Below are 25,802 nucleotides of genomic sequence, written 5' to 3'. Positions count from 1 at the left end.
GCCTCCTGTTCTTCCATTACTTTTCGCAACACTTTTTCAACTTTTCCCCATGCTTTTAAAACTTTTCCGCTGCCGGTGGCTTTTGTATCTTCCGCCAGGGCAACTGTATATTTCTCCCACCCCTCTGAATTTAATATGTCTATTGGGCGTTTTATAACACCTAAATCCGATAATCTTGCAATAGCAAGAAATAAATCTTTTTTGTCCCACGCAATTCCCGAATGGCTTGCTAGCCTACTCATGACCAACGTCATGGATTCCATGCTGTCCGCGGGGTCCTGGGGCGTCCCCCCTTTTCCTTCTCCTCCGCAGAAGTTCGGACCGGCCGACTCCTACCCGCTGTGCCTTTTCCAAAGCGTGGCTCCCGTCCTCCGAGGTAATCGTTCCCGGGTTTACGGCACCACTTGTAGCAGTCCGCTGTTTCTGCCACAGTGGAGGCTCTGGTATCCAGACATACAGCACGACTTCCACTTTGCTTTCATGAGTGGGTCGGGTCTTGTAACAGACGCATTGTACTAATATGGCAGACGGTTACAAAAGACGTTTATTAAGTAAAGTTTTCAGGTTAAATACTTTCGGGTCTTCTACTACGTCAGACAGGATATAGCCCTACTTTCCGGGTTAGTAGTTGGAGTGGAAAAGTACTGGCACATGTTAGTAGGGGGTCTACATTCCTTTCAGGGGTAGCTCATCTCGAGAGGGGGATGGGACTTTGCTCTTTCCCTCACCGTTACAGCCCGAAATCTTCCGCGCCGCCTGTCCCTATCTAACCACAGGGCTGAGCTCCCTGGCAGCCAAAATGTCTTATTTCAATGCTCTATTTTCCCAGTAAGCAGCAGGATTGCATACTGCAACCAAGTTTTTGGAGGAGTGGTGCAGTGCTCCCTCATCCTTCAATGGCCAGTGTAAGGTCATGCCCTAGACCAGCATCCCCAGCTTGTCCAGGGGTATAGAAAAACTCTATAATGCCCTTAAAGTCATCCAAAATGGTCCAAAATTAGCTTTATACCTGCATCCTCTCCTTCCCTGTGCCCCAGGGAGAAATCCCTTTAATTCCTGGAGCTCCAGGCTCGGCTCAGCCTGCTCCCAACCCCACAGAAAGGCTGGGGAGGGGAGGGCTCTCAGCAGCACCCTTTTTGCAAGGAAGGCAATAACAGTGGTTTTTACTGTGGTTGGGCCACTGATACTTTCTCTCAGGAAGCCCTGGCTGGAAGCAGCTCCTTCAGGGAAGGCACTAGATGGCAGCAGAGCCAGAGGATACGGGATCTGGGCTGCTGTCTCACCCTCCTCTGCGTCCCCAGAACGGGGAAAGAGCCCTCAAAAACAGGCAAAAAGGCTTCTGGATGTGAAAAAGCCAATTTTTTTTTAAATTTTTTTTTTTTAATATATATTTCCCCAACGTTGCTGGACCCAGTCGCCTTGGTCAGACCCTGTCCATGCAGACAGCATCCATCCCATGGCAGGGAAAAGGGCAAAAGGAAGAGCGAAAGAAATCAAATCATCTGGATAGAATACTGAAATTAAATTAACCAGCTGTGGTTTTGAGGTAAACACTGATGAGTCGTTTCTCCAGATATTAAGCCCAGGATCTGGGAAGGATTGCTGGATCAAGGACCAGGGTTGCTGACCTTGCCTTATTTTTGAGTATTGCAAACCAAGGAGCTGATTTTATAAATAAAATAGTACAATGTCCTTGATTAGTGGCAGAATTTGTGGGATTTTGCACCAAAGCATGTTTCCAGAAGAGGGCCTTCCTTTCTCTACAATTCTTGCAGTGATCATGGTTGCATCCCAAAGCTGCTGCTGCAGGGAGCTGGTGAGATACTGGCATAAGGACAGCATTGGATGCCTACCAAGGAAAACACACTAAAACTTCTGGCCCCTAAAAATAAGGGCAGGATGGAGTAGAAAGGATGAATTTGAGGTCATTCTGCCTGAAGCAGGGTGATGTGATACATCCTAAAGCCCATCCTCATAATTTCCTTATGGAGGCACACAGGCAAAAATGAGTATTACGAGCTTAAAACTCTAATTGAAAGGTAGAATTCAATCAGCCGCAATATCCCACTTTGGACTCAGTGTAGTGAATCTTCACCAGCTCCCATTTTGCAACAATGACCACGAGCTAGAAAAACTCCAGCTTTGTTTTGTCATCTGCCACACCCATACAAATGGAGAATGAAATTCCTGGAAGAAAAATAATTCATTTTTGGCAAAATGTGTCCTGGGTTGTAGTTTAGGATGTATTCTATCACCATCTTCAGTTAATGGCCCATCAATGCCTTGTGCATGACTCATCATCCCATTGTGAAATGCTCCACCCACGGGGAGGAGCCAAGCATTCTCACCTGGATATAAGCTGGGATTTGGGACAGTAGAAGCAGCCCTCACCCACTGGATTCCCAGAGGACTGGAGCTACCAGACCTTTCTACAAGATTTCTGTTTCAGGAAGACCACCTCGTCTGGACTGCTTCCATCACCCTGATCAGGTTGTATTCTGACTCTGTCAGTGGTTTTTCTTTTCGTATTTATTTTATTTTATTCTATTTTATTTTCCTTTTCTTCTCATTAAATTTTATTTCTAAGTTAGAGCCTCTCACTTGGTTTGTTTTCAAACCACAACATATTTTTGGCGCCCAATGTGCGGCACAAGGCAATAAGAAAAGTCAGAAATTACAATTTTATTGAAGAAGACACCTGTCTGTTATGATGCCCAACATGCTTACATGTGTCTTATACCTATCTCTCTATATTTTTCCGAACGTGGGGTACTATCTGCCGGCCTTAATACTCCTGCGTAAACCAGGATATGGTACTAAAATTGCTTTACTGGTCTATTATGTCCATTGCTTGATAAAATCTGAGGCAATGAACATTATTCAGAATATATACCCAGTTTTGTGTTCTTGTTCTAGTCTAGGATGCTACGTCTGGAGCCTCAACAATCTCACCCAGCCCCTGTGGGGAGGAGTAAAGAATGATTTTTTCCAGCTTTTCAGGAAGGACACAGCAGTTTTTGAAAATATTGAGTACCCTCTGGATGCCAAGGACAGCATGATGTTCTTGTTAGTCTTGCTTGGTTTTCTCTGTATGGCCCGCACCATGCTTAGAATCAAAACACTGCATGGTGTGTTGGAGCATGTTCCTAAAGAAGTAAAAGAAGTAAAAAGAAGCAAAGCAATAGCATCAACAACCACACAGACCATCACAGAAGAGAAAGAAGCCAAAAGTGAGGCAACGGTGTCCACATCTATGCAGACTGTCACAGAGGAGAAAAGAACCAAAAGTGCCGTCAGCATCTCCACACAAACTGTCACTGAACTGGAACAGCCTAAACCAGTAGCAGTTGCCACCACTTAGAAGAAGAAATCAAAGAGCAAATCAGTCCGCATAGCGACTGATGAGGATGGAGCAGGACCTTCGCACTCAGCTAAAGAGACAGAGACAGAGATCATCACCCGCTCTCTATCTCTGGGTGAGCTGCGGGACCTGCGAAGGGAATTCACCCGCCAGACCAACGAGCCCATCCTCACCTGGCTGCTCCGCATCTGGGATGCTGCAGCCAATGACACCATTCTGGATGGAACTGAGGCCAGGCAACTGGGATCACTGTCCTGGGATGTGGTCATTGACCAGGGAATTGGAAAAACCCAAGAAACTCTCAGCCTCTGGCAGCGACTGCTAACAAGTGTGAAAGACAGATACCTTTGTAAAGAAGACCTCCTAGTGCACCAAGGAAAATGGAACACAATAGAACAAGGTATCCGATGCCTAAGGGAATTGGCTGTGCTGAAGATCATTTTTGCAGAAGATGAGAGATTTCCTAAGAGCCCAGATGATGTCCAGTGCACATCACGGATGTGGTTGAGATTTGCACGGCTTAGACCAGAGATGTACTCACGTTTCCTGGCAACACTGCAATGGAGAGAAGGTGAGGACAAGGTGGGTGTCCTGGCTAATAAACTAAGGATTTACGAGGACACTGTCACCGTCCCAGTTCGTGCCCATGTCTCATCTGTGGAAACAAGACTAGCTGAGCAAGTCAAGAGCTTAATTGAAAAAGACCATCAGAAACTGAAAAAAGAACTTAAGGAAAAAATTTACAATATCTCACCAGAGCCGATGAGAGTCTCTGCAATTAGGAGCAGGCGTCCCCCAGCCAGGGAGAGAGGATACACACCCCGAGGTAACCTTTGGTTTTTTCTTTGGAAGCATGGAGAAGATATGAAGAAGTAAGATGGAAAACCCACCTCTTCCTTAGCAGCCCGGGTACGTAAACTGAAATAGAAACACCTACCACAAAAAGCACATCTAAAATCAGTGTTGCTCCGGTCTCTCATGCACAGAACTCCAGACAGTACAGGAATGATGATATGACTGATCCTCTTGAAGGGACCTCAGCAACACATTTACAGGAAGAGAACAACGTATGCGATGACCAGGAATAGAGGGGCCCTGCCTTTAGCCAGGAAGAGGAAAGAAACAATCAGATCTACTGGACTGTGTGGATCCGATGGCCTGGCACATCTGACCCACAAAAATATTCGGCATTGGTTAACACTGGGGCCCAATGTACCATGATGTCATCAAGGTATGTAGGAACAGAACCCATTTCTATTACAGGAGTAACAGGAGGGTCCCAGGAACTGACTGTATTAGAGGCTGAAGTGAGTTTAACTGGGAATGAGTGGCAAAAACACCCCATCGCAACTGGCCCAGAGGCCCCATGCATCCTCGGCATAGACTATCTCAAGAATGGATATTTCAAAGATCCAAAAGGATATCGTTGGGCTTTTGGGATAGCCGCAGTAATGAAAGAAGACATCAGACAGTTGAATACTTTGCCTGGTCTCTCAGATGACCCCTCTGCTGTGGGACTGCTGAAGGCTGAAGAACAACAGGTACCAATTGCCACAGCAACAGTACACCGTCGGCAATACCGCACAGACAGAGACTCTGTGATCCCCATACATGAGATGATCTGTAAACTGGAAAGCCAAGGGGTGGTCAGTAAAGCCCGTTCACCTTTCAACAGCCCGATTTGGCCGGTGCGTAAGTCCAGTAGAGAATAGAGACTGACAGTGGATTACCATGGTCTGAATGAAGTCACGCCACCACTGAGCGCTGCTGTGCCAGACATGTTAGAGCTTCAGTACGAGCTGGAGTCCAAAGCAACAAAGTGGTATGCAACCATTGATATCGCCAACGCCTTCTTCTCAATTCCTTTGGCAGCAGAGTGCAGAACTCAGTTTGCCTTCACCTGGAGGGGCGTGCAGTACACCTGGAACCGACTGCCCCAGGGGTAGAAACACAGCCCCACCATCTGCCATGGACTGATCCAGGCTGCACTGGAAAAGGGTGAGGCTCCAGAGCATCTGCAGTACATTGATGACATCATCATATGGGGGAATACACCAGAGGAGGTCTTCAAGAAAGGAGAAAAAACTATCCAAATTCTGCTGAAAGCTGGTTTTGCCATTAAAAGAAGCAAAGTTAAGAGACCAGCTCAAGAAATCCAGTTCCTGGGAGTCAAATGGCAAAATGGTCGTCACCAAATTCCCACAGAGATAATCAACAAGATCACTGCCATGTCCGCACCTACCAACAAAAAAAAAACCACAAGCTTTCCTAGATGCCATAAGCTTTTGGAGGATGCACATTCCTGAGTACAGTCAGATCGTGAGCCCTCTCTACTTGGTAACCCGCAAGAAGAACGATTTCCACTGGGGCCCTGAACAGCAACAAACTTTTGTTCAGATCAAGCAAGAGATTGCTCATGCAGTAGCCCTGGGCCCAGTCAGGACGGGACCAGATGTGAAGAATGTGCTTTACTCTGAAGCTGGGAACAATAGTTTGTCTTGTAGCCTTTGGCAGAAAGTGCCTGAGGAGACTTGAGGCCGACCATTAGGATTCTGGAGCCAAAGTTACAGAGGCTCCGAGGCCAACTACACTCCCACAGAGAAGGAAATCTTGGCCGCCTATGAAGGAGTTCAAGCCACCTCAGAAGTGATTACCACTGAAACACAGCTGCTTTTGGCACCCCGACTGCCAGTGCTGGGGTGGATGTTTAAAAGAAAGGTTCCTTCCACGCATCATGCCACCGATACCACATGGAGCAAACGGATTGCCCTCATTACACAGCGTGCCCGCATTGGAAACCCAAATCGCCCTGGGATTCGGGAAGTTATAACGAACTGGCCGGAAGATGAAACTTTTGGATTATCGTCTGAAGAAGAAGAAAAGCAAGTAACACGTGCTGAGGAAGCCCCACCATATAATGAGCTACTGGAGACTGAAAGACGATATGCTCTATTCACTAATGGCTCCTGCCGAATTGTAGGAGCTATCCGGAAATGGAAAGCTGCAGCATGGAGCCCCACACGACAAGTTGCACAAGCTACCGAAGAACAAGGTGAATCAAGTCAAGTTGCAGAGCTTAAAGCTGTCCAGCTGGCTTTGGATATTGCTGAACGAGAAAAGTGGCCGAGGCTCTATCTGTACACTGACTCATGGATGGTAGCTAATGCTCTGTGGGGATGGCTGAATCGCTGGAAAAAAGCCAATTGGCAGCAGAGAAAAAAACCCATCTGGGCCGCTGACATTTGGCAAGACATCGCCGCCCGAGTAGAGAGGCTGACCGTGAAGGTTCGACACGTGGATGCACATATACCCAAAAGCTGGGCTAATGAGAAGCATCACAACAATGAGCAAGTAGACAAAGCTGCCAAGGTAAAAGTATCACAGGTGAATCTAGACTGGCAGCAGCAGAGAGAATTATTCCTAGCTCGTTGGGCCCATGATGCCTCTGGTCATCAGGGAAGAGATGCAACATATCGATGGGCCTGTGACCGAGGGGTGGACCTCACTATGGACAGCATCTCACAGGTCATCCACAACTGCGAGACCTGCGCTGCAATCAAACAGGCCAAGCGAATGAAGCCTCTGTGGTATGGTGGACGATGGCTGAGGTACAGGTACGGGCAAGCCTGGAAAATTGACTATATCACCCTTCCCCAAACACGCCAAGGAAAGCAGTACATGCTGACCATGGTGGAAGTCACCACTGGATGGCTGGAAACCCACCCTGTGCCTCATGCCACTGCTCAAAACACCATCCTGGGCCTTGAAAAACAAATCCTGTAGAGACACGGCACCCCTGAAAGAATTGAGTCGGACAATGAAACCCATTTCAAGAACAACCTTATAAACACCTGGGCTAGAGAACATGGTATTGAATGGATATACCACATTCCTTATCATGCACCAGCTGCCGGGAAAGTTGAACGGTGCAACGAACTATTAAAGACTGCCCTGAAGGCACTTGGTGGGGGAACCTTCAAGAATTGGGAACTAAACTTAGCCAAAGCCACATGGATGGTTAACACCCGAGGGTCTATCAATCGAGGTGGTCCTGCCCAGTTTGAAACCTTACACACAGTAGATGGACACAAAGTACCTGTGGTACACATGAAGGGCATTTTAGGAAAGAGTGTTTAGATTAATGCCACTTCAGGCAAAGGCAAACCCGTCCATGGGATTGTCTTTGCTCAAGGACATGCCTTGTGCATGACTCATCATCCCATTGTGAGATGCTCCACCCACGGGGAGGAGCCAAGCATTCTCACCTGGATATAAGCTGGGATTTGGGACAGTAGAAGCAGCCCTCACCCACTGGATTCCCAGAGGACTGGAGCTACCAGACCTTTCTACAAGATTTCTGTTTCAGGAAGACCACCTCGTCTGGACTGCTTCCATCACCCTGATCAGGTTGTATTCTGACTCTGTCAGTGGTTTTTCTTTTCGTATTTATTTTATTCTATTTTATTTTCCTTTTCTTCTCATTAAATTTTATTTCTAAGTTAGAGCCTCTCACTTGGTTTGTTTTCAAACCACAACAAAATGTTAAGATACAAATGAGGCATCATAGACTCATTGAATTGCTTTAGCTGGAAAAGCCCTCTAAGACCATGAAGTTCAACCATTCCCCCAGCACTGCCAAGGCCACCACTGACCTATGTCCCACACATCCACATGGCTTTTAAATCTCTACAGGGATGGGGTCTCCAACACTGCCCTCTGGACATCTTGTTCTAATGCCTGACCACCCTTTTTGTCAAGATCTTTTTCCCTAATATCCACCTTCTCATAGTCTGTCACTTTTGAGGCCATTCCCTCTCCTCCTGTCCCTGTTCCCTGGGAGCACAACTCGACCCCCCCGGCTGTCCCCTCCTGTCAGGGAGCTGTGCAGAGCCAGAAGGTCCCTCTTGAGCTTCCTTTTCTCCAGGCTCAGCCCCTTTCCCAGCTCCCTCAGCTGCTCCTGGGGCTCCAGCCCCTTCCCCAGCTCCACTCCCTTCCCTGGACACATGACACTCATCCCCTTTGCCAGTATAAATTGTGGTCCCTCATGAAACGAGCTGGAGAGGGCTCTGGATGTGTGCTGGGTTCCTTTGAGCTGCTGTGAGCTCCCAAAACTCCTCCTTTCAGGGAAAGCGGAAAAACCACTTTCTGGGCCACATACCTGAAACGGCCTATGGCAAAATAATTGCAAAGTGTTCTCCTCTTTCTCTTTTTCTCCTCTCAAATGGTTGCTCTTTGGAGCTGAGGTTTTCACCTATTTTCTTATTTTATCTCCATACAACTGGAAAATTGAAGTGCTAAAATATTACACTTCAATCAAATGCATAATGATTTCCTCCAGTTTGCCTCTCTCTCTCTCTCTCTCTCTCTCCCTCTCTCTCTCTTGTTTTTAAGTAAAGAAAAAAGGTGAGCAGCAGAAGAGAAAAAATACAGGGAGGCAGAAAATAAACCAGCAAAATAACCTGAGATTAAATGTCAGTGTAAAAAATCTCAAACAAAGCCCTTCCAGTTTCTGAGTGCCCACTTGGGTTTGGGTTGCTGCTGCTCCCAGGCATGGAACAATGGTATTTGCTGTAGAGATTCCCCCTCCTTTTTTGCCCTTTCTCTATCCATGTTGTCTGTAGTTTATTCAGCATCACTTTTCCCTGGAGGTTCTCCAGTGTTGTTCCCCCAAGCTCAACAGGCTTTGCACCTCCCCCACCTGAGACTTGAGATCTTCAGACCCCCAGCCCAAACCATTCTGGGATTCCATAAAAAGGCCACTGTGGGGTGTGAGATGCCCCTCTGGTGCAAACCAGAGGCTTCAAAACTGCTGGATAAAGCTCTTCACTGCAGGCTGTTCCACTGTCCTGCCTGAGGCCAGCCAAAAAGCTCCCCTAAATCTGAAGAAAAATGACTCATTGTTTTTTCAGCCAGTTGAGACCATCCTGACTTCCCAAAGGGTTTCGTCCAGCTTGGTTTTGCAGAGGTGGTGAAAAGTCCTGTATCAGGCTGAAATCACTGAGGGCTTCAGGGTGGGCAGAGAGTGGGGGACAGATCTTGCAGGTCTGGGAATTGTGGTCACCCTCAGACCTGCCGCAATGTCCTGCTGATGTGCACTGTGTGCCCAGGTCTTCCCAGCTATCCTGTACCACATTTTAATTTCTGGATATCCTTCTTCCTGGATAAGGGGAGAATCTTTTGCCATGGTATCAAGGCGTGAGACATCCCCAGTGCTTCAACACTAATGCCTGCAGCATCCCCCAAAATACTCATCCGGGAGACACCCGTGCCACATGTGACACCCACGAGGCCGGAGAGCATCCCAGGAGAGTGGAATTTCGTGGTGATCATTTTTTAAGGAAAGCCTGGGGCAAAGGCTGGACGATGCCCCCAACAGGGGGTGCTAGACCCCAAAATCTGCGCTGGGGTTCACCAGCAGGCACCACGTCGGCAGGAGGGAGCCAGGGGCTAATTTTAACAGTAGCATCTGCGGAGACGTGCGGAGCACCAGCAGGGAATCAATTGGGTGTCCCAGGAAGGGAGTGAATGTGTGTGCGGATGCAAAGCAAGAGCAGAGAGGGCTGAGCCCCATGAAATGCCCGGGAAAACTGCGGTGGGGCCGGGGGCGACAGGAGCAGCTGCCTGAGGCAACTGGGGCTGCTGGAAGAGCTGCAGTTCAGTTCATTGGGGCCAGTTCTGTTTAATTTCTTCTTTGACAACCTAGACAAGGAGATCAAGTGCTACCTCAGGCAATTTGCAGGCATGCTGTGTGGGAGTGTTGGTCTGCTGGAGGGCAGGAAGGCTCTGCAGAGGGATCTGGACAGGCTGGATCATGGGCTGAGCGCAGTGGTGTGAGGTTCAACAAGGCCCAGTGCTGGGTCCTGCCCTTGGGTCACAACAACCCCAGGCAATGCCAGAGGCTGGGGCAGAGTGGCTGGAAAGCCGCCCACAGGAAAAGGACCTGGGGTGCTGTGACAGTGACTGAACATGAGCCAGGCTGTGCCCAGGTGGCCAAGAAGGGCAATGGCAATCTGCCTTTTCAACAAACACTTAATCTTCTCCACAGCAAGCATGTGATATACTCAGAAAATTACGTATATTACAGTTCATTTATATTAACAGGATGCATGAGCAAAACTCTCAAAAGCTTCTTTAGTGATTCTTCTCTTCCCTTTCCTTTCCCACGATGTCTCCACCAAATAATCTTGTCCAGTTGCTATAAAATCTGTCAGTGTTGTTCTGTATTCTTGTGTCCAAGAGAAAACATAACACGCTTTGATTAAAGACAGCTCTGTTAATCATAACCTACCTTTCATTATACCTCTTTCATTCTTGTTTGGAGTGTTGTTGATTTCTCTGAGTAATGAATAGCAAGTCTTTCATTTTTTTTTCAAACAAATAAAAGCATTCAGAAAAAGTGTACTAGGAGGTCATAACATCTTTTCTTCTTGTCTACTTGGATCTTAAAAAAAACCCACATTAATATAAAAATGTAGATGTGGACTCTTCACAGAACCACAGAATGACACAATGAACTAGGCTGGAAAAGTTTTTTTTTCCTTAGGTATCGATTGCATATTTCTACAAAGAGATCTATTTCTGAAATCTGGGAAAATTCCCATACATGGAAAATATGAAAGAATATTTCTTATGGATGATATATAGATTGTGCAAAGAGTTCATTTGAAATACATACACATTACAGACACAGTAATGATTTCACAGTTAATGTCAGCCTGATTGCCAAGGTCTTGTAAGAAGGATGACAGTTCATACATCTGACAAGAGTAAGATGACCGACTCATTAGTCACAATGTAATTTCCTCTCACTTGTCCTCTTTTTTCAAGTCTGGAGCACATAAAAACAGCATCAGATCTTCTGCCAATATCAGATGCCCTGTTCAAGTACTTGTAACTGAACCCACAGATAATTCATGGTCAGATTCTCTCTCTTGCCAAAACAACACGGATCAAAAATGAATAAAAAGGGGAAAAAAAACACCATTCTATGAAAATAAAGTCCCCCAGAATTCAATTTCTCTGTAATGTTCCTACATTGCCAAATGCAAGCTACTCAATATAACCTTAAATAAATTTAGACATGGCTTATAATATAGATGAATATTCGAGATATATCTTGTGTCTCCATGAATAAAGAATTTTACACTGTGTCATTGAAAGCTTTTTAGACCTTTGAAAAGTTAAGTATCTCGCTCAGGCACAAAAGGAGATCAGAATAATAGTGACAGTAGAGCACAATCCACCATGCTGAAGTCAGGGACTTCAAAGGGTCCTTGACATAATTAAGAGCAGGACTACCTTGTCTCTAAGACATTTGGATGAAAATATCTCCTTTTAAAGATTAATGCCTCAGCAATTACTTCTTAGAACAGCATTAGTATTACCACTGCTTGTGTAAGCTCTGTTGCAATGCAGTGAGGTGAAACGAGTGCTTGATGATACAAGGACACTTCCACTGGGCACAAAGAGAGAGTATAACAGACAAATACATCATGCTTAGCCTTCAGATCCAAGTGCACAAAGCAAAGCATGCTGGAAAACTACCACACATGCAAATAAAAAGCAACAAATGAAAGCACAATGGATAGGCATGGGTGGGTGAAAGGAGAAAAATAAAGCACTGAAGATGATCCTCACTGCTTTCAGAAATGGATCAAGACATAATTATTGGGCTAACATTTTCAAAGTGTGATGTGGAGCATCCATCTGGAGATACTGAAGCTGAGTTTCCAAAGTGCTGAAGATGGGCAAGTCAAAGACAAACATAGCATGACAAAAACAAAATCAATCTACTTACTGCTGAGAGCACAAAACCTAAGCAATTTTGAACTATTTCCACTTGGGTGCCTATTTTCCAACTACTTACAATTCCAAGAAACTGAATTATTAGAGTCCCACTCAGCAATAAGGAGTCTGTTAAATGATATAGAATAATACAAGCAATCAGAAGAAGTCACCTTATTTTAACTTGACAGCTCCTAAAAAAAGATTAAATGAGTCTCATGCTTGCACAAAACCACTGAAATTATTTTCCACTTATTGCAATTATTTTTATTCAGTAAATTAAATTATACAAGGAAAGTGATTTAAGGGAAATAGCAAGAAGTAAATTAGCATAGAAAAACCTAAGTATTTAAGGACTGTTCTTGCTGTTATTACAGTGATTTTTTGTTAATAAATTTGAACCAAAAAAAGTGGCCTAATATAGGCTCACGTAATTATATTAATTATGTTAATTATATTAATCATATCACATTATGTTTTGTAGAATTCAGGAAAATTTCAAACAACAGACTTTCAGCATCAAACTCACAGCCTGCTGTGGTTTCAATTTGGTTTTTTGGCCAATGCACCATTTATGTCGTAGTTTCATATTTGCCAAATTTTGTTTATCAATTGGGAGATAGGACTTTGGGAGAAAAAGGCAAAACAGGTACAACTTAAAAGTAAAAACAGATAGATTTTATTAATGTACACTAGAGGAAAAGAGAAAAAAATAAAAAAACGGACATTCAAACACCTTCCCCCTCCCCAAACTGTTTACTTTCTCACTCACCACAGAGAGGAAACTATGATTTTCAGTCAGCCACCACCATTTAAATATGATACTCATTATTCTGGGAGAGAAGCCTCTCTAGGCTTATGGAGAACACACCACAAGAAAAAGGTCTGGTGGCTTTCAGGACACAGATTTGCAACTGCCCAGAATTTTTGCAGATTCTGTGCAGTCTCACCTATATAACAGTTTTCCAAGCTGTTTATGGGCTTCCACAGGTTTGGGGTATTGTTTTAAAAATGCTTTTCTAGTACAAAACAGGGATTCACCTCTATCTCAAAAGAAATAGAGACTTTCTTGTTCTTTCCCAGAAGCCAGAGACATATTTTATTCAAAATTCTTAATTACAACTCACGTATATTCATATACACAACCCTTTGGCTAGAACTTGCATTCTCCCAAGTGGCATTAGGATATTACAAAAATAGTCCATTTTTCCATAATTCACATCTAGAGAAGTCTGGTCAAAAATGTCCAATTCCTCTATCCCCTCTTCCAATAGTCTTTCTCAGCTCTTTTACTGACTTTGTTTCAATGCTGTCTCTCTACATTTCAAATCACTCTGTCTTCCATGGAGGAGGGAAAAGGGTTAAAGTCTTTGCCCAGATTTTTTTCTTTCTAGCGGACTCTCAGAACTTCAAGGCCACAGGTGATGGGGGGAGGAAGAGAGAGAGAGAGAGAGAGAGAGAGAGAGAGAGAGAGAGAGAGAGAGAGAGAGAGAGAGAGAGAGAGCGCAGGCTCAGGAACTCAGGAACGCTGATGGATGAAATCTCCTCCATCTCTGGTCATATCTAAAGCAACTCAAACTTGGATCAGCTCCCTGGAGCTCTGGAGAAAAGTTCTTAAAAAGTCTCTCCTCTTTCAGACCAGCGGCTCTGGCAACCAAGGCCCAGAGCACAGCCACCATGGTCCTGGCGCAGGGCCAGACTGCTGGTCTGCAGTCCTCCTCCTCTCCCCATCGGAGGAGCCGGGAGGGGACAGAGGGGACACAGCCAGCCTCAGCTGCTCTCCCACAGGCAGGGCCCTCTCCAGGGTCTGACAGCCCTGGCCCCAGGGGGCCCAGCCCGAACCCCGACTCATGAGATGATGTTACCTCCCTGCCAACCGGAAAAGGAAAGAGCACAAGTCCTGGAACTTGTGATTTAAGACTGTTTTTCCATAGACGTAGAAACACTTCCATTTGTCAGCCAACCTGTCAATCACAATCCATGATAGAACTTCTTTTTAAAAAAAGTTGTTCACATTCATGCTAAACTACCACACAGCCTAAGTCACATATAATGGTAATTGGAAAAACACTTCAAACTATGAATTGCAAACCACATTGCTATGAAATGGCTTCTACAGGATCATTTACATGTTAGTTTGGTTGGTTGTTTGGGGTTTTTTTCCAAACTAAGAAAAATATAAGCAAAAAAAAAGAAAAATAAATTAAAAGAAAAAAATAACAAAGAAGAAAAGTGTAACTGTTTACTCCATTCAGTAAATGTTATATTAGAAAAACAGCTCTTGCAAACTGCCCAGTTAGGGTAATTTCACTATACGTATGTTCAGAATTTAACTGATTCCTTCAGTCAAGCATATTCAGTCTCATCACTAGTGGTGTCCCCTAGTGTTGCAGTTTGTTGGAGTTTCATTGTTAATGGACTGTTCTGTATCCCCATTTCCCTGAAGTAATGGTTTTATCCAGAAAGTTGTTTCCACTCCCTGAGCTAACCTAACCTAGTAGCACCTAACCCAACCCCTTTTTCCTGAATGTTCTAAGTCAGTCTTTCCCTGGACCAAACCATGTAGAAACCCATCCCGGGGATTTCCCTAATCCTCGTGACCTGTTCTCCTCCCACTGTTTTCCCATTGGTTCCTGACGTATGAAACTCCTCCTTGTTTTCCTTCCACATCCTCTCCCTATTGCATAGAATTTGGTACCCGCCCTTGGGCCCTCCCCCATGTATAAGCTGCTGCAGACTGTATTCTGGGTCCAGTCTGTCACTGACTGTTGAGGAGAATAAACCCTTCTGGATCACAAGCAGAGGCCCTCCCTCTCACTCCTTGTCCCCAGCCTATGCTGATCTAAAGACCTCTGTGCCGTGGAGCAGAACGCTCCAAGCCGCATCTCCTGTCACCCACTCTGGAGACTCGTCCCACTCTCGGCGCTGTGCTGCTGTGGCTGGGCTGGCTAAATGACTCCGGCACAGCGTCACCCTAGGAAACAGTGTTGGGCCCAGTCCTGTCTATTGTCTTTATCTGATATAGATATCCAGTGATCTGGATGAGAGGCTTGGGTCTACCATTAGCAAATTCATGGATGACACCGAGCTGTGTGGGAGTGTTGATCTGCTGGAGGGCAGGAAGGCTCTGCAGAGGGATCTGGACAGGCTGGATCATGGGCTGAGCCCAGTGGTGTGAAGTTCAACAAGGCCCAGTGCTGGGTCCTGCCCTTGGGTCACAACAACCCCAGGCAATGCCAGAGGCTGGGGCAGAGTGGCTGAAAAGCCGCCCACAGGAAAAGGACCTGGGGTGCTGTGACAGTGACTGAACATGAGCCAGGGTGTGCCCAGGTGGCCAAGAAGGACAATGACATCCTGGTCTGTACCAGCAATAGTGTGGCCAGCAGGACCAGGGCAGGGATTGTCCCCCTGTACTGGGCACTGGTGAGGCCACACTTCAAACCCTTAGTTCTGTTCTGGGCTCCTCAATTCAGGAAGGACACTGTGGTGGTGGAACAAGTCCAGAGAAGGGTAGTGAAGCTGGTGAGGAGTCTGGAATGCTTGTCCTGTAAGGGAAGCTAAAATCGCTTAGCCTGGAGAAGCGATGGGTTAGGATTAGGATTTCATCACTCTCTACAACTCTCTGAAAGGAGGTTGTAGCTAAGCAGGAGTCAACCTTTTCTCCCAGGCAGCTATGAATATTAAAAGAGGACATAGTCTTAAGCTTCTCAAAGATTTAGGTTGGACATCAGGAGTCATTTCATTGCACAAAGGGAGATAGACATTGGAATGGGCTATCCAGGGACATGGTCCCTGGAGATGGTTAAGGGAAGAAAAGTGGCTGGTCATTTTCAAGGTTGAGGCTAAGGGAAGAAATAGGTTGGTCTGGATGATCTCAAAGGTTTTTTCCAAATTAGCTGATTCTATGATTCTGTATTTCTTAGCACATACACTCAGAAATCCCATGTTCTGAGATTTTGTGCCTTGGTGTGCTCAGGTTAAATTCTCTGCTGTTTCCTGCAACCCATGAAGATGTGTAATGCCATTAGATCTGAAAACTGAGCAACCAACACACCACTGAAAATAATTTTCCTGGGCAAATATCTCCCTGTATGTATCTTCTTACCTTCCAGTAAAGGCAACATAACAAGCTGGTAGAAAGGATTATCAGCCCCAAATTATCCCCATACTCTTTCACCTCAAAGGAAGAAATTCTTAGATGGTTATTTTCAATATACAGACTCTACTAAAAAAAGGTCTTACATTATTTACTTGCTTGGGGTGGTGTCACAGTAAAGTTAACTGCTGTTGACTTTTACATTCACAAAATTTGAGACTAGGAAAATCAGTGCTACAACAGACTCTATCCCTGCCATTAAATTTTCATTTTTAATGTAGAATGTACCTTAATTTTCAAGAAAGTATGTGGTCACAATCTGAAACTGGCAGAATTTAAATATAATCATGATTTCTTTAGACTACAGATGACACATACAGAATATCCTACAGACACATTAGATGAAAAGTGCCCCGCTACCAGTTGACATTGTGAAGATTATACAACATGATTTCTGTGACATGACTGCTGCTTTGACAAAGAACATGTTTGACTCCTTGCTGCTGGTTGATTGCATATGAAACACCATATTCATATCTTTGTAAGGTGTCCAGAGAGAACCTGGGGAGCTAGAGACATCTCTGGAAATTCTGAAGTGAACATACAATTGAATCTACTAACTTGAAATACAATATTCTGCCACACATTTGGTCCCAGATCTTCTCTGTTCTTTAGGAGGTGAAAAGAGGACACAAATAAGGAAATGTATATCCCTACACATGCACTGATCTATCTAAATTTATGTACAGATTGCTTCCTGAATACTCTCTACTGCTACCATGGGAAAGAGCGGCTTTCTGCAGGCTTCTGCCTTCTGCAGCAGTGTGGGGTCATTTTCATGCAGTCCTTTTGCTAACACAGGGTGAAATAACCTGCTCAGTCATTAAAATACTTCTATATTTCATCAGTCAAAAACCTTTCCGTGCAAATTTGCTTTATTGCAATTAAGTCTTGATGCATGGAGGGACTTTATGTCCTTTTGGATGACAAAGAGTTTCCACTGCTATTTCTCAGGACATTTGGCCTCTCAAAAGGCTAGTTTCAGAAAGGTTTGTTTGTTCTTACAGGCCATTTCTATCAGAACAGTGAAATTATGCCTAAACTGCTCTGCAGAAACTGAATTATAAAACTTGCTAGAAGGATAGGTTGAAGTCCTGCTTACCGCTGGTGACCACAAGTTTCTGTCAGGCTGGAAAAGTCAGCTGCTTCAAGCCCAGCAGCATTTCCATGACAACATTGTGTTAAAAAGCTCATTTTAAAACCTTAAAAAAAATATAAGGCAATTTCCTATGGTTTTAATTCTATTTCCAACTATTCAGTTTACTGATCTGCAGCTAAAGGATTTCTAAGAAGCTAATTACCAGGAAGACTGAAGCAATGCCTCGAGTATTCTCCTTTGGCTACTGCAATTAATAAGCTAGAAATGCTTACCGTCCTCTACAGCACTGTTCCCTTACCAGTGTTCCTGTCTTGGGTTTGGTAACCAAAAAAAATGTTTATTCTATTCCATCTGTTGAAACCCAGTTAGGGAGAGGGTTTTTTTCTTTATCTGTTGTAACTCAAGGAGGGAATGGGTGGCTGCCTTCCCTGATAACAAGCCAGCTGCTAAAACTGGGTGGGGCATTGTTTCTTATCTCTGTTTACTCTCCCCCATGGAGATATCTTCTGTTAATGGGCCATTAAAGCTCACCAATGATGTGACGCATTACAAAGCTTACCAATGACATGACACATTACATCATCTCACTGTAAAATGCTCTACCCAGAGAGGAGGAGCCAAACCATCCTCACCTAGATAAAAAGGAGTCACAAGTGTCACCAGACATCCAGTGTTCCCAAGGGGACTCCCGAAGGAAGACTTGACCCATCTCTGGACCCTTTTTCTCTACGGGACCATCTTTGCTTCCAACAGGACCACATCTGCCACTCCAGGAGGGCTTACTTTGGAGTATTTCCAATGCACTGACCAACAGCGTGTCAGGTTGTATTCTGACTGTCAGGGTTTCCTAGGATTTCTTGTTTGCTTGCTTATTCTTTTGTACTACAACATTTGTATTTTTAATATCCTTAGTAAAGAACTGCTATACCTATTCCCCAAATCTTCGCCTGACAGCCTTTTAATTGCAAATTTATAATAATTTGGAAAGGGGGAGGGGGGGGACTTACATTACAAGAGAGACTCCAGTCTCCCCTAGCAGATATCTGTCTATCTAAACTAAGACAGTTCCCTTAGATACATCCCTGGTGAGAAGTAAGCATGATCATCCTAAGGCCTAAGAACTCTGTCCTGGGTACAGGGACAAGGGGATGGATGGAGCTTTGGGTGCTGTCTCTTCCACACCATCCACGTCACCACAGGAGAGGTGTAGCCTTGACAGGAGAAATGCTAGGGGCATAAACAGAAGTGGCACCACCTTTAGCCAGGGCACACAAAAGGGTGTATGCCAGACCAGAGCCAGAACTGCACTGCCACTGGGCACCAGGATAGAGCTGTCATCACAGCTTTTGTAGCCATCAGGGTCACAACACTGGAGCTGCTCGCTGCCACTCTGCTGCTGCCACCACTGCTGTGGAGAGACAGTCCCTGCACCCACATCACTGCTGCAGCTGTGGTGGCAGAGAGTGAGATAGCCTTCATCAGTACTGCTGCCCCCACCAGAGTGAGCATCTCTGCACCACAGCTCCTTATTTGGAAAAAGTAGCTTTCCATGTTTGGTTTTGTTTTGTCCCTGTTTTACACTGTTTCTGGGCTGGGGAGGAGGAGGTTGAGCCACAGGATGCTCCCTGGCATGCTGCCTCTGTTTTGCAGGGTGCCATGTGGTCATGGTCTCTGTTTTGCCTTGTTTAGAGGTCGTGCTGATTGCTGCCCAGGTGGATGTTCAGTGGTGAACACCCTTTTGGGGTAAAACTCTCTCCTTCTCTCACTCCCTCTTGCATACTCTTTATTGTTAATATTGTGATTATTACAATCTTTTCAGCAACTTGTGATTCCAATTTATAATCTCTTCTAGTTTCCCCCTTTATCAGAAGGGGCAGGGGGAATGGGGGACACCTGCACGGGGTTTCATTTTTCAGCTGGGTTTTAAGCCAGCACAAGCTGAAGAACTGAAAAGTATAAATAGGGGTAAATTAGTCAAAAGGTAGAAAAGAAGACACTAAAAATGACAGTAAATGCCATGTCTCCTATGAACTACTACCACCAACATCTCTCACATGATATATTGAAATATTGACCATATAACTGTACAAACTGCTTGCATAATTCGCACTAACATATTGTCTTTTGTATACTAACAGCTGTGTATGAGATTTACTCACTACACTGACTGAGCATTCACCTGGATCTTCTGCACTGCACTGCTTTCATTTCCCCCCTTGTTCCTAGCAGTCTTTTTTTGAAGTTAATGCACTGAGACAGATGCTTGGCTAAGGCTTACCTACAGCCATGAAAATTTGGCCTATGGCTTCCAGTGCAGCTTGAACCAAAGTCCAAAGGCCAAGCTGCAAGTCTCAAAATAATATTGCCTCCAAATCATGGGCTTTTTTCTAACACCAGTTTTCTTTCCTGCAGGTAAAAATTTTGGCATAATTTTCATTGCAGTTCTGGCAGGGCTGTAATTTGTCAGCCAGCACTTCATCTAATTCTGTGGAGATATGGTAACCCATGGTGTTCACTCTGTTCTTCCTGGGTTAATATACCCTTTTGACAGCTTTCCTTACTCAGCTCTTGCAGAAATTCTGTCTCTCTCAGAAGAAGTTTCAAAGCATGGAGAGAGGATACACTCTCCATGGGGAGAGGAATGAAAGCTCCAATGCTCACGTGTATTTTGAGATAAACCTAATGAGATACAGCTGCAGATCTTGAGGAGATTAATGGAGATAGTTATTCGTCATATTTCAGAAGCTGAGGGAATCCACTGACTGGTAAAGCAGAAATATAACACCCATTTTTAAACAGGAAAATAAGGAAGACGTAGGGAACTATAGGCCCATCAGTCTCATCTCAGTGCCTGGCAAGGTCATGTAGCATATCCTTCTGGAATGGAGGACAGGGAGTTGACTGATGACAGCCAGCATGGCTTCACTAAGGGCAAATTTTGCCTGACAGATTTGGAGGCCTTCTATGACAGGATTATAGCACTGGTGGATGATGGAGTAACAACTAACATCATTTACCTGGACTTGTGCAAAGCATTTGACACTGTCCCACACAACATCCTTGTCTTTAAACTGAAGAGGCACAAATGTGGTGGGTGGAACACTATAAGGATAAGGAACTGGCTGGATGCTAGCCCTCAGAGAGTTGTGAGAAAAGCTTGATGTCCAAGTGGAGACCAGTAATGAGCAGTGTTCCTCAGGGGACCAGTGCTATATAGTATCTGTGTCAGTGACACTCTCAATGGAAGCATCTTCACCAAGTTTGCTGAGGACACCAGTCTATGGTGTCCAAAGCACTGGAGGGCAGGGAGGCCATCCAGAGGGACCTGGACAGGCTGGAGGGGTGGACCTGTGCAAACCTCTGGAAGTTCAACAAGGTCAGATACAAGGGCCTACCTCTCTGCTGGGTCGTCTCAAACATGGGTACAGGCTGAGTAATGAGTGGATGGAGAGCAGCCCTGAGGACAAGAGCTGTTATTTGATAAGAAGCTGACATGATCTGGCAAAGTGAGCTTGCAGCCAAAAAAGCCAACTGTGTCCCTGCATGCACTGCATCACAAGACATGTGACCAGCAGGTTGAGGGAGATAATTCTGCCCCTCTATTCCACTCTTGTGAGACCCAACCTACAGTAGTGGATCCAGCTCTGGGATCCCCAATATAAGAAGGACATGGACCTGTTGGAGTGAGTGGCCACATGGGCGACCAGAAGCCTGGAGCACTTCTTCTTTGAAGACATGCTGAGACAGTTTGCATTTTCCAGCCTGGAAAAGGCTCAAGAAAGTTTTCTGAGCAGCCTTAGAGCACCTAAGAGATCTCCAAAAAAGATAGAGAAGGACTTTTTACATGGGCATATGGTGACAGGATAAGGGTGAATGGTTGAGGAGACTAGATTTAGAATCATAGAATGATTTCGCTTGGCAGGGAACTTAAAGATCATCTAATTCCAATTTCCCTGCCATGGACAGGGAAATCTTCCAGTGGACCAGGTCACTTAGACCTCCATCCAGCCTGGCCTTGAATACCTTAAGGGATACAGCATAAACCATTTCTCTAAACAACCTGTACCAGAGTCTTCCCACCCTCACAGTAAAGAACACTAATGTCTAATATACTAATGTACTCTCTTGAAGTTTGAAGCCATTCCCTCTTGTCCTGTCACTACATGCTCTTGTAAAATGTCTGTCTCCATCGTTCTTGTAGGCTCCCTTCAAGTAGCTTGGAAAGAAGGCAAAGTATCAGATATAATGAGATTTTAAAATATTTTAAAAGATGGGTTCTTTCTTTGAACCATTCACAGTGCATTTGCATTGTATTTTTCCACTTTTTTTCACATTCTTTTGGAGTAGAATCCTAGTTCACAATAGGATGTTTTCATTCTAATGCGTGCAGGCATCTAAAAAAGCTGAGGATTAGACACAGACCATGCTACAGCTCCAAATCTTGTGATAAAACTCCTCAGAACAAATTTGGAATACAGTGATTGTTGTGCCTAGAAAGGACGCCAAGGGCACCGAGCATTTTCAAGCTCTTGAAATGTCCCAGGAGGTCAGATCTACGCCTACAATTCATTTTGGAGTTGCATAGCCAATAATTCTGAATGCCTTTCTCAACTTCACTCTTCAGACCTTTGGCGAAGTCAACATATTACCTCAAACTTGTTGAATATCTTCTAAATTAGTGTTCACTCACTCATCCATTTCAATGTGCTACCAAGAGATTTGAGTTCCAAAATAATTTTGTCATTTGCTATCATTATCTTCTATCAAGAAGATTCTGCTTCATTACATCTTCATTAAAATAAATCTCCAAATGGTGTGTGGATGAACAGTGCCCTTCAATTTCATATATGTCATTTGTGAAGACTGGTAAAGAGCAACTGTCTGCTAGAATCAACAATTTTATAATTACGTATGTATTAGTGTGGCTACTTATATGATATATCACATAATGAGGCATCCTGGAGAGTTGCTGGAGCAGCAGTAGAATATTATCCTATACTTTTGCTTTGTTCACTATCACCTTGTATTGATATATACACACTTTGTGTAGTTGTTGTGGGTTAGATTTGTTTCTTTTTTACTTAGAGAATTTTTTCCTATAAGTTGCTAGGAAACTAACTACTGGGAACTTCTAGGTACTTAAGCAGAACAAAGGAGCCAAAGGAGACGAGTTGTAGCACCTGGCTACACTCCTTTGGGTCTCTGAGGAGTTTCTCTCAGATGGGGACATACCTCGAGTTTTGGGGCAGGTAAAGGGCAGGGCTGGAGGCAGCTTCTCTCTCTTGCTCTGGGCACTGGAGAGAGGTCGGCCAGGCTGCTGCTTGCCGCGGGAGGAGGTCACTGTCACCACCAGGTGCGGTCCTGGGGAATCTGCCATCGCCGGCTCGTGTGCCCCGGCACTCTGAGCTCCCCTCCCGCCCTGCTGCAGCGGGGCCGGCCCTGTCCCGCCGCCGCCGCTTCTCTGGGGCTGCTCTGAGGGCTTTTGCTGCGCTGTGGCCCCGCACTGCCCTGCCCTGCTGGGACATCCTGCTGTTCCAGCTGCCACCGATGGAGCTTCTGACACATCTCATCCAGCAATCCCGGGATTTTCCGCCGTTCCGGCCTGGTGCTCTCAGAGTCCTGCCGGGGCACCGAGATCAGACTGCCCCGGGCCTTGTGAAACAAAGCTCCCCGAGGTGCCTGCCTCTGTTCTGTTGTTAATGCTGCAGCTGTTGTTGTTTGTTTGCCTTGTTATACGTGGTAGTAAAAAACTGTTATTCCTATCCCCATATCTCTGCCTGAGAGCCCTTCAATTTCCTAAATTATAATAATTTGGAGGGAGCAGGTTTGAAGTCTCTATTCCAAGGGAGGCCCTGCCCTCCCTAGCAGACAACTGTTTTCTAAACGAAGACAGTGATATGAAGTTTAAATGATGTTACTCCAATATGGCAAGGAAATATCATCATCTTCATTTGGGAAACAAATTATTATTGTTATGAGGGACGCTAAGAATTAATTCATGCTTGTAATAATATTTTATATAAAGTGCTGAAAGTTAAATATTGTAAATACACTAAGCACCCCCCCATCCCCACCACCACCCCCCCCCCACCCCCACCCCCCCACCCCCCCCCCCCCCCCCCCCGCTTTGTAAAACTCAGATTGCAAAACCTAAACTCAGGGAGAGACTTCATTTGCACTTGAAGGCACAGGGCGAAGTAACATCTCTTTGGAGCAAGACAAAGAGCGGTCATCACTCCCTGACCAGACTACTGGTGCCACCTGGACAACATCACCGGAGTGGGAGGGAAAAACAACAGGGCTTCCAGTAAGCCCAGGAAGAACTATTCAATGCAAGCCAGCCGATAAGAATAGATAACACCATACCGGACGGTTGAGGAGATTTACATCGCTGGGTCTAGCCTGAGGGCACAAAAACTGTATAAAAATCCAGGCTCCAGCGGCAATTTCTCGTGAACCAGGGGAGGACGGTTTGCCAGATAGACCGCTGGTCCGACCTTGTTCACCGTGCCGACTCCCGGGCTCGGCATCTCTCTTTTGTTTTTATTGTTATTTTGGTGGTGGACTTTTTATTTCTTTGTAACCAAATTGACTTTACTAAATTTCTTCATATAAAACAATTCGGCTATTTCGCTTATAACATTATTATGCTAATAAAATGGTATTTGTTCAACATAGTTTTACCTCTTAATTTTTAAAGATGTTAAGACATGATTGCCACTACTGTAAGGATCCAGCCTTTTCACATAGTCCTAGAGGTCAGATGCTGGTGCAGCTGTGAAGTAACTTCTCTTCTGAGGTGAAATTGCCTTGTAGATATTGGTGTGCCATAGGGCAATATTAAATACTTTCCTTCCTGTGCAGCACCTAATATCAAGTCACATCTGAAAACAATAATGCCTGATCCACAGCTCAAAAATTTTGGAAATATATATCAGGTCTAGTTCAAATTCCTTTTAGTCATTTGCCTTAAGCAGTGCTCATTTCTGAGTCAACAGGTGGCAAGCTATTGCAGAAACAAGAACTGAAATGGTAAGCCTCCACTCCAGATAGTAGATGTACTTATCTTCTCTACAAAGATTTAAAAGTTGGTTACTGAATACAATTTTGCCCATAAAGACATCATCCTTTAACACAAACCTCATCCTTGCCATGCTGATACTCTTTGACAGACATTTTTAAATGCTTTGCAGAAACTCAGAGATTTTTAGTCTTAATGAAATTTTAATTAACTTTTTTATTACTACCAGAACTCCTTCACACACAAGGCTAAAGAAGGGTGCTGTGAGAAATATGTATTCTTCATACTTGTCCTTGTTGTTCATACTTATCCATTTTGTGTAATTAGGAAGGAAAACTGTTTGCACGCATGTTGTTCTAGCTGTTTTGATGGACTCCTAAGTGGCTGAATCATTAAGAAAAGGAAGAACCATTTTTAAAATCATTACCACAGTATGCACATGGATTGACACAGCTACTGGTTCATGAACACTTCACAAATACTTCATCATACTTAGTAGACAAATGAGAAATTTTGGATTTTGTAAAACGTATCTGCCTGTGATGATTTTCAGAGCTTGTCTTTCCTTCAGCCTTCTGTGAATGGTACATAACTACCAGTTAAATCTCGATCCATGAAACACATTTAATGCCACCTTCCCACTCTGCTTGCCCACCTTCTTACAGTGTAAAATCTCTGCATAGTGTGAAACATTTACACTACTTGAAATATGAAAAAATAATCAAACACTTTCTCACTGATAGAAATTCCTCCAAGTATGACATGGACACAACATCTTCCAAATTTCATTAAAATAAGTGACAATATACATAGTAGTTTTACTGGGGCCAGAAACACAATTTAGAAAAAAAACCCAGAATTGATCTAGAATGTAGGGCTCCACATCTAAGGTTTTAAAAACATAACAGGTGAAATCATTATCATGTTTTCATAATTATTCTTTTATGTTAGTTTGACATAGATGAGTTTTGATACCAACAGTGAAAAATGGCTGATAAAATAACATTTAGTTGAGATGGAACAAAACTGTGTTTTTGTAGGAAAAAAAAAATTCATTATTAGCTATAAGGTAGCAAACAAAAATCCCATCTACAACTGTTGTCTTCCTCCCAGCTGTGGTCCCATTGACTCCAACAAAGATGAAAATCCTATTGATCTGGCACAGAGTCTGATTAAATTAAGGGAAAAAAACCAAAACAAACCCCCAACTGACAAAAGCCCAACCCGGGGACACCTTCCCAAAAGAAGCAAACAAAAAACTAAAAGCCAAACAAATAAAACCCATCAATGTCCTATCTTTGTTAATATTAGACCAAATCCAGACTTTCTCATCTACCATTAATATGTTTTAATGCACAGTTTAACAATTCTAAAAAAGTTC

At 44.4% G+C, this 25,802-nt stretch overlaps 1 protein-coding gene across 1 annotated transcript in view; it reads left to right on the top strand.

Moving 5' to 3' along the window:
• Nucleotides 1–7,634: 7,634 nt before the first annotated feature.
• The window catches only part of RCL1 (RNA terminal phosphate cyclase like 1), a 197,443-nt gene continuing 179,275 nt past the window's right edge, over nucleotides 7,635–25,802 (top strand). The window contains exon 1 of the mRNA XM_066338452.1: nucleotides 7,635–7,768. The gene's annotated coding sequence lies outside the window, so the exon portion shown is untranslated. The remainder of the gene's footprint in view (nucleotides 7,769–25,802) is intronic.

Source organism: Sylvia atricapilla, chromosome Z (genome assembly GCF_009819655.1).
Source record: "Sylvia atricapilla isolate bSylAtr1 chromosome Z, bSylAtr1.pri, whole genome shotgun sequence".
In the NCBI taxonomy this organism is placed as follows: domain Eukaryota; kingdom Metazoa; phylum Chordata; class Aves; order Passeriformes; family Sylviidae; genus Sylvia; species Sylvia atricapilla.
The sequence above is the reverse complement of the archived record's forward strand: the minus strand, read 5'-3'. Positions and strand labels throughout refer to the sequence as shown.